Source organism: Schistocerca cancellata, chromosome 6 (assembly GCF_023864275.1).
Source record: "Schistocerca cancellata isolate TAMUIC-IGC-003103 chromosome 6, iqSchCanc2.1, whole genome shotgun sequence".
In the NCBI taxonomy this organism is placed as follows: Eukaryota; Metazoa; Arthropoda; class Insecta; order Orthoptera; family Acrididae; genus Schistocerca; species Schistocerca cancellata.
In genome coordinates this window covers 212,560,164-212,567,714 of record NC_064631.1, presented here as the reverse complement: position 1 = coordinate 212,567,714, position 7,551 = coordinate 212,560,164, and the positions used below count along the sequence as shown (strand labels likewise).

Sequence of the window (7,551 nt, the reverse complement as noted above, 5' to 3'; positions counted from 1 at the left end):
GTAAAGAATCATTAACACTCGGCTTAAGGAACTCGGAAACAATGGTCGTCTGGGTACTGTAGGATCGTCACTAGTAGATGATGCACTTTGTAACGGCCCACTGCTGATAGTCTCTTTTCCAAATTGAATCGATCGATGCCAATCTATCCACTTATGGAATCACCCGATACCATTATTGGTCGTTTTTGGACGGTTCGCGGTTTTTGCAGCGGGGATTGGCTTATTGTTGCATTTATACGTCATTAATGTTGATAATTATGAGAACATTCGGTATGTTTTCTATGCAAGAATATATGCATTGCAGAAATATAGCCGTCCCGAAGTTCAAACTAAAGTGGATAGAGTGACATATCTTGCAAAGAAAAACTAACCTAATGAAAAAATTATTGCATTAAAACGAAATTTGCCGACAGTATCGAAAACACAAAGAAAATTGCTTTCGATATAAATATCAAATGGTTCAAATGGCTCTGAGCACAATGGGACTTAACATCTGAGGTCATCAGTCCCCTAGAACTTAGATCTACTTAAACCTAACTAACGACCTAACAACATGACACACGCCCATGCCCGTGGCAGGATTCCAACCCGCGACCGTAGCAGTCGCGCGGTTCCAAACTCAAGCGCCTAAAACCGCTCGGCCACACCGGCCGGCATATAAATACCCAAATATGTATCTTTGGTATTTCTTTCTCTCTGGACTTGAGCTCGAGCCATCACAGCGTGTGTGTAACGAAAAGTTAATTTTTGTACAAGGAGTTAGAAATACTCAGTCTGTTCAAAGTCGTAACTGTCGGAAGTTATGAGAACGAAGACTAATATCAGCGAAAGTCTTCACTGTGAAATAAAATTTTATTTACAAGCTTTTGAATTGAAGTCAATGCAATAATTGAGAATGTTAAAAGAACGAAAAATGTGTTTCAGTAGTATAAATGAAAAACCTCGATCTGTGTCAGAATATGCAATTTAAGACAAAAATAAACGACGCACCACGAAGAAATTATCCGAATGGGACGGACATCGATAGGTGTGATGTACCCGCACAGACAAACAAGCGATTACAGTTCCAGAAACATTGGTTGCATTGGAAGCATTTATTCGGATTGACATTGATTGCTAGAGTTGGATGTCCTCCTGCGGGATAGCGTTCCAAATTCTGTCCTATTCGTGCGTTATATTGTCAAAATCCCGAGCTGGCGGGATGGCACTGCCCGTAATGCTCTTAACGCTCTCAATTCGCACAGACTCTGCGCCTTGCTGGCCAAGGTTTATTTGGCGAGCCTGAAGACTAGCAGGAATAACCCTCGCCGTGTGTGGGTGGGCATTATCTTGCTTAAATGTAATCCGACGATGGTTTGCCATGAAGAGCAACAAAACGAGACGTAGAACATCATCGACGTGCCTCTGTGCTGTGAGGGTGCCATGGATGACGATCAAAGGGGTCGTAACATAAAGAGAAAAGGCACCTCATACTGTCAGTCACTATGGCGGGTGACAGTCAGGTTGGTATCTCACAGCTGTCCGGGAAGTCTCCAGGCACGTCTTCTGCCTGGAATCTCATTGAGTAGTCTTCAGAAATAAGTCCCGTTTCGAACTGTGCCCGATGACCAGCGAAGATATACGGACTGACAATTATTGAACTATACGAAATAAAATCGTCATAACTTCTGAACGGTTTGGTTTAGGACGTTCATACTGCAAGGTTGGCTGCGGGGCATGGTAGGAATTAGTAAGGGTATGCGCACGCGCCTCGTTGCTGGCGACGATTTGCACTTGAAAATGTCTCGGTACAGCGTGCCTGAGCGTATAGCGCTTCTGAAGGCCTACTATGCGAGCCAATAACAACTCAGATGATGTTTGCGGCCGAATTCAAGCTGAAGGCAACCGGTCCAAGTGTGCTAACAATCAAGAATTTGATTCCCAAGTTTGAGAGAACAAGCACTATTCGTGACGACAGTGTTGGCATTGTCGGTCGTCCAGAAAGGGTGAAAACGCCTGAAAACATCTGCAAGGTACGAGCTGTGGATTTAAACTAGTCCCAGGAAATCTATCAGACGAGCTGCACAACAGGTGGGAGCCATCTGGGAGACACTGCAACAAACTGTTGTTGAAGACGTGCATATCTTCCCGTGCGAAATTCAAACCTATCAGCCACCATGCCCCCAGGGCATTGGAACAGCGCTTGTGTTTAGCCATCACTGTTGTCCACAGAATTGACGAACAGGACTTTCACTTGAATGTGGTTTGGTTTAGTGACGGAGCTCACTTTTATTTGGATGGGTTCTCAATAATCAAAATTGGCGCATTTGGGGATTGAGAATCCGCGTTTCGCGATCGAGAATTCTCTTCACTCCCAACAGTTGACTGTGTGGTGTACAATATCCAGTCACGAAATAACCAGTGCGATATTCCTTGATGACACAGTGATTATGGAACGGTACGTGAAGGTTTTAGGAGATGATTTCATCCCCATTATTCAAAGGGACCCTGATTTCGACAAGATGTGGTTCATGCAAGACGACGCTCGACCCCATCGAAGCAGGAGAGTGTTTGATGGCCTGAAGGAGCACTTTGGAGAGCGTCTTCTGGCTCTGTGGTACTCAGAGGCCAGTGGCATAGGCCTCGATGGGCTGCCATATTCTCCGGATCTGAACTCATGCGACGCCTTTTTGTGACGCTATATTAAAAAAAAAAAAAGAGGTATATAGCAGTGACCCCATAACCACTGCTGAGCTGAAAACAGCCATTCAGGAGGTCATCGACAGCATTGACCTTCGGACGCTTCAGTGGGTCATGCAGAATTTCGCTATTCGTCAGTGCCACATCACCGCCGATGATGGCAGGCATGTCGAACATGTCATAACCTAAATCCAGATATCTGTAGTGACATTTACATGCTGAGTAATGTGTGTGCACGCCGTATTTTGTAACTAATATACGTTTTTGTTTCTCAAATACGTAGTTCAATAATTGTCGTCCTGTATCTGGAGACGCCCCGCACAGTGGAGATCGCCAAACGGCCCGACACCCAGAAATGATGCTCTGAGGCTGCCATTTCTTTTCACAGCAGATCCCCTTTGGTTGCCATCCATGGCACTTTGTAGCACAATGGTACGTCGGTGATATTCTACGCCCCGTTTTGTTGCCATTCATGGCAAGCCATCTCAGGCCTACATTTCAGCGAGATGATGTCCGACCGCACACGGCGAGAGATTCTGCTGCTTATCCTCGTGCTTGCCAAACACTACCATGACCAGCAAAGTCGCTGGCTCTCCCCAATTGAGAACACTTTAAACGTTAAAGCTCGGGATTTAAGGTCTGACACGCTAATTGGTCGGAATTTTGCACGACATCCGTCAGGAGGAGATTCAACAACTCTATTAATCAATCACAAGCCGAATAACTGCTTGCATAAGGGCCTGAGGTGGACCAAAGCGTTACTGACTTACTCAATTTTTGAAGGTCTTTCTCTTGAATAAATCATCCAGTTTTCCATGAATTGAAATCTTTTGTTTGTCTGTACATGTGCATCACATCTATGATTTCCGTTCCATTCCGATAGTTTGTTCGTGGTGCGTAGTTTTTCTTGTCTTAGAGTGTGTTACTGCAGCCCCTGGACTACTGATACCGTAATAAGGTAACTATTAAAACGTTTTATTTTACAATCGCTAGCATGAAGTTATCTATAGCATTGCTAAGCAAGTGGTATTTCACTTAAAGCACTTGATATTCAAGCTTACGATAGTTGGTGGACTTTAACTGGGACCAGGGAAGCATCGAAACAACAGTTTAACCAAGAGGGCAGAAATTTCTATTCTAGAATGCAAAGAGAGGCCGTAGAGCGGAAAAACTATTTAACAGAGAAGAAGAAGGATAGAAATTAGCCAATTTGTGGGCCTTAGAGCTAAATAAAGGAGCACCATCTTTTCCCACTATCGTGTCCGCAACACACGTCGCTGTTGATGATCTTAATCAGCGGTCTGGTGACGTCACGAACCGGTAGTTACGTGAATAAATATAAAAGACAAACGGTTCCGTTTGCCGAACTTGTTCGAAATCGGAACTGCTTTCCGAATCGCTATAGCCTCTGATGATCACTGCGACATTGAAAGACGAAACGTCAGCAATAGAACTATGCCTTTGATCACGTCCTACTGCCTGTAAAACACAAATGACCAAGGATGGCTGTTATATTTGTTTGTACTGAGAATCAACTGCCAGTCTTTGCAACATTGTTAAGCATCAAATTGTCCTGAATTTGGACTCAGTTATCTAATGACGAGTGTTCCCCTTTAAATAACCGTGTCGTCTCAGACAGCGTTATAGAGGTACACACGTTTTCTGTGCTTATTTATATAGTGGCTTTGTCAGAAGCATATATGAAAGTGCACCGGAAGATATTTCCAATTTGTAAAGTGTATTTGGAGTCACTCCAAGAAATGACTCCTCAGAATTATCAAAAAACTTGTTTTTCTAGAAAAGCATATCACAATATAATTACGTTAATATTTTGTACATGCGTTCATTGACATATCCGGAATATGTTGAATGATAATGGACATAACAAATTTCCTGTCGGTGCACTCGATGCCACTTCTTGCACATATCGTCACTGTCAACGATATACCGAGATTCGATTTAATGGCAGGCCTTCAATCCAGCCAAACACGTGACTGACATGCTGTAAGCATTTATTTCAAAACAGCACCAAACTAAAGCCCGTTCCACTGCACAGTCTGCGAAGAGGGGATGTTTGTTCACAATAACAGGTAACATAAGTGTTGTGTAAGTGGTTCCCTACAGATAGTAAATATATGAAGAAAGTCATATTTAAGGACCAATAAGAACTACTGACACAATAAACCTTTACATACTACCGGTTTCGATCAACCACTCATCATCAGGTAACGTAACATTGTTTACATAAGATTGTATGATAGCGATCTTACTACGCCTTCAAAAATATTTAAGAAGAAAACCTCCTGCGCCACTGAAAATACCATCAATAATAATATCCAGCAAAAATATCAACAGTGGTGCAGAATAGTTTCTTATTTTATTTATAAGTAATATAATGCTACTCAAGATGTTCGTTTAATCAACATTGGTAGTGAATAAAGGTTTCTTTCTTCAGTAGCTCTTGGTGGTCCCTATATGTGATGTTTTGCAAATAACATAATCTCAGGGTACTCTTTGTCGCTCACTGTACCAAAGACAAAGGTACTAGCCATTGATCATCCAAGCCTTAAAAACAACGTAAAACTGTCGTCCATCAGAGTATTGTTTGAACACCACACCTTTACACTGATGTGAGAAAAGTCATGGGATAACTCGCAATATAGCGACGGACCTCCTTTTGTCCGGTGTAATGCAGCAACTCAACAAGTCTTTGGAAGTCCGCTGCTCAATTATTCAGCCATGCTGTCTCTATAGCCAGTCGTAACTTGCGAAAAAGCTGCCGGTGCTGAATTTTTTGCAAGAACTGCCCTCTCGATTATGGCCCACAAATGTTCTACGGGATTCATGTCGGTCGATATGGGCGGACAAATCATTCGCTCGAACTGTCCAGGATGGTTTTCAAATCATTTTCGAGCAATTGTGCCCGGTGAGATCCTACCATCAGCATGCTCATCCATAAAAATTCCATTGTTGTTTGGGAACATAAGGCCCATGAATGGCAGCCCGTGATCTCCAAGTAGCCAAACGTCCAGAGGACCCAGCTCATTCCATGTAAACACAGCCCACACAACCAAGGAGCCACCACCAGCTTGCACAGTGCCTTGTTGACAACTTGGGTCCATGACTTCGTAGCGTCTGTGCCACACTCGAATCCTACCATAGGCTCTTACCAACTGAAATCGGGACTCATCTGACCAAGCCACGGGTTTTCCAGCCGCCTAGAGTCCAACCGACATGGTCGCGAGTACAGGAGAGGCGCTGCAGGCGATGTCGTGCTGCTGGCAAAGGCACTAGTGTCATTCGTCTGCTGCCATAGCCCATTAAAGTCAAACTTTGTCGCACTGTCCTATCGGATACGTATGTCGTGCGTCCCACATTGTTTTCTGTAGGTATTTCACGCAATGTTGTTTTTAAGCAATGTTGTTTGTTACCACTGACAACTCTATGCAAACACCGCTGCTCTCGGTCGTTAAGTGTATGCCGTCGGCCACTGCGTTGTCCTTAGAGCTAATGCCTGCAATTTGGTATTCTCGTCACACTCTTGACACTGTGGATCTCAGAATACTGAATTCCCTAACGATTTACCTAATGGAATGACCCGTGCGCGTAGTTCCAACTACCAATCCCCGTTCAAAGTCGCGCGGTCGGAACCACGTTAGAAGCCTTTTCACGTGAATTACTTGAGTACAAATGACAGCTCCGCCAATGCACTGCCCTTTTATACTTTGTGTACGCGATACTACCACCATGCTAATCCATGAGTTTTGTCACCTCAGTCTACTCGGCATGAACTTACTGTAGGTTGTTTGCCGTTTCCTTCCCCCCACCTTTGGGCTGACTTACCCAGGCAGTTAATTCAACTATTCGAACTCTGTAGAAGAATGAAATTAGAAAATGGAGTGGCTGTGAGTTGATTCTGATGTGGCGACAGTATTAGAATAGGTGAACTGGGATTTGGAGTTCATTTTGTAGAGGATTCATAGAGGCAAATGTGGGATCTGGGGCAGATGTGAGGGTAGGGAAAGGGAAGGAAAGGGGGAAAGGAAGGATAGAAGATAAGGGAGGGGGCGGTAAAAGAAATAACAAATAAAAACTAAAAACTAAACTTCTCCCGAACAGGCCATGAAGGCCCAAAGGTATCGACCGGCTGCCGTGTCATCCTCAGCCCACAGGCGTCACTGGATGCGAATATGGAGGGGCAAGTGGTCAGCACACCGCTCTACCGGCCGTATGTCAGCTTCGGAGACCGGAGCCGCTACTTCTCAATCAAGTAGCTCCTCAGTTTGCCTCACAAGGGCTGAGTGCACCCCGCTTGCCAACAGTGCTCGGCAGACCGGATGGTCGCCCATCCAAGTGCTAGCCCAGCCCGACAGCGCTTAACTTCTGTGGTCTGACGGGAACCGGTGTTACCGCTGCGGCAAGGCCGTTGGCAAAGAAATAATAAATGGCAAATAAAAATCCTGGAACCAACCAGGGAACGAACTTCATATGGCCGCGCCTGTAATCTAGCTCCTTAACCATTTTTTTTTATTGTTCAGGAAATTTGCCTTTTGCAGGAAAGTGCTCTAACGACTTTTTTTGTCAAATACGCTACCATTTTTTTATTTTCAACACAGGAGAGAAGAATGCAAGGAAGGTCTTTTATTATTTTTATTTGTGTATTTATGTTTTATTTTTTGTGTTATTAATGCATCTCCGTCACACCAGCATGTCCTCGGAAAGACTGGCGATCGCCTTTGACATCATCTTGAGAAAACCCGCGTGGTGGCGACGCATCAGTAGACCACCGGGGCACGTCTTCTTCCGAGTGTACATAAATAATCGTTGAATCTGGTTGGTTGGTTGATTTGAGGGAGGGGATGAAACAGCGAG

At 44.3% G+C, this 7,551-nt stretch overlaps 1 pseudogene; it reads right to left on the bottom strand.

The window, feature by feature from the left end:
* Window positions 1-6,992: 6,992 nt before the first annotated feature.
* On the bottom strand, window positions 6,993-7,110 carry LOC126089683 (5S ribosomal RNA; annotated as a pseudogene).
* Between the last annotated feature and the right edge of the window lie 441 nt (window positions 7,111-7,551).